At 46.8% G+C, this 1,268-nt stretch overlaps 1 long non-coding RNA gene across 3 annotated transcripts in view; it reads left to right on the plus strand.

Annotated features, from left to right (window-relative positions):
* Positions 1-363, plus strand: part of LOC114006235 (uncharacterized) — a 14,214-nt gene extending 13,851 nt beyond the window's left edge. For all 3 annotated transcript variants that reach the window (XR_003547989.1, XR_003547997.1, XR_003547995.1), the window contains exon 3: positions 327-363. This is a non-coding gene — a long non-coding RNA (uncharacterized LOC114006235). The remainder of the gene's footprint in view (positions 1-326) is intronic.
* The last annotated feature ends 905 nt before the right edge of the window (positions 364-1,268 follow it).

Genomic DNA, 1,268 nt, shown 5'->3' on the forward strand with positions numbered 1-1,268 from the left:
GGGAAAGTGAGAAAGCAAGCTACCAGGCCCAGGATTTGAACCATGGTCAGTCACGTGGGAGTGTTCAGCACCTTAACCACCATGCCACCTGCTGGTCCCCATCACTTCTCTTATTCTTAAAAGCAGGAGCCCCCAGTCATGGCATTAGGGGGTCCTATCTGGTTTTCTGGCTTTCTTCTGTGTCTCCACCTCACAAAATGACGGGAATGCAGAAGACGCCCAGTACGTATTTACTGAATGAATGTGCAAGCTCAAGTCTCTCTACCCACTGAGGACCTCCTGCTCTCATGCTCTCTCTCTCTCTCTCTGTGTCTCTCTCTGCCAAGCACCTGCCTCTGGCAAATTAAAAAAGAAGAAGAAGAAAGCACCTGCTTCAGGCAGATTAAAAAAGAAAAAGAAGAAGAAGAAGAGGAGGAGGAGGAGGAGGAGGAGGAGAAGGAGGAGGAGGAGAAGAAGAAGAAGAAAAGGCACGGTCCTGTGTGAAGCAGAGTGTTCTGTTCAGCCCACAATCACCTGAGCCACATCATGGAAGAGGCTCGGCACGAGTGGGGAGAAGGCTTCTTGATGAAACAGTACTTTTCTATGGCTGACCTAGTATCTTTCTGGCTCCTACCAGTGTCACCATCACCCATTGTACGGAGGGCCAAACCTCTGTCAGGTCCTGGGACTGCTTTCTCCAGTATTTATCAGCTGTGTTTACCTATTGTCCTTTGTAGAGAAAGTCCTTCCATGGACCCAATATGTCAACCCTTCCTTCACTCTTCCTTCTCCCAAAATCTAGGTCTCAAGGAAGAGGTGCAACATTACCCGTATGAAACACTAAGCTTTGTGCTTGCTGTTTCTCAAAGGGAAACAATTCCTGTGGAAAGTATTAGCAATGTGACTGATTTTTGTTGCTCTAGAAAATGACTTAGAGGTTGCAGAGAGAATGTTAGACTTCATCTTTCAAACATATATGTATTCACTTTTCAGGCCTCAGATGCTGAACATGTTCATGGAATAGGAATGCTTCCCACTTCCTTGTCACTCTGTGGTCACAGCTTTAAAAATTGACAAGGATATGTCTGAAGTCTGAAGAACTTGGCAGAGGACAGAGCTGCCTGGCCTAGACGGCTGCCCATGTGGAAGCCAGGAAAGATGTCCATCCATTGGGGACTGAGAAAGGACCTCTGTGCTAAGGGCCCATCTCCAAAACCCCCTGATAAAGTTCCAATACCATTGGAACACTCTAGGCTAAGAGCATAGTCCCTTAATTCATTGGCACATTA

Source organism: Tupaia chinensis, unplaced genomic scaffold (assembly GCF_000334495.1).
Source record: "Tupaia chinensis unplaced genomic scaffold, TupChi_1.0 Scaffold000012_1, whole genome shotgun sequence".
In the NCBI taxonomy this organism is placed as follows: Eukaryota; Metazoa; Chordata; class Mammalia; order Scandentia; family Tupaiidae; genus Tupaia; species Tupaia belangeri.